Raw genomic sequence first — 591 nt, forward strand, 5'->3', positions numbered from 1 at the left:
CGCCGGTCCAGTGCCCAGCCAGCCAGAGTCAGACAGACACCCAGAGATGGAGAGACCCGCTGGCCACCAAAGAGCCAGGAGCACAGGCTCACGCTGGCGCGCACAGACCACAACACGACAGCACACGCTGTGGGCACAGGGGCAGAGCAGCCGGCAGGGCTCCAGGTGAGGACGAGAGAGGCAGAGGTGGGAGGGGGTGAGGCTGAGGCAGCCAGATATGGGGCCTAGGGTGGGGGGAACGTTCTGGAGTCAAGGCCAAGGGGCCGGAGACCTGGCAGGGACCCAGAGAGCCAAGGCGGCAGCGGAGCGGGGCCAGGAGGAGGGCTGAGGAGGCTCAGGGCAGCGCGCGGACAGCTCCCTCACTCGGGCAGCTCAGGGAGCCCGAAGGAGCTGGAGGGGGTGGTGGGACTGAGGCGAGCCAGGTGTGGCCCGGGAGCCCCCTCCGTCCCTGGCTTCTCAGTCCTGACCTTCCCCCACCCCACCCCCAGGCCAGGACGGGAAGGAGCTGGGATGGACTGGGCAGTGGGGGTGGCTTGCTGCCAAGAGGGGGCAGGAGACCAGGCTGGCCCTGCCACTGGGCAGTGTTGGGCA

Source organism: Neophocaena asiaeorientalis, unplaced genomic scaffold (genome assembly GCF_003031525.2).
Source record: "Neophocaena asiaeorientalis asiaeorientalis breed wild unplaced genomic scaffold, Neophocaena_asiaeorientalis_V1.1 scaffold407, whole genome shotgun sequence".
NCBI lineage: Eukaryota > Metazoa > Chordata > Mammalia > Artiodactyla > Phocoenidae > Neophocaena > Neophocaena asiaeorientalis.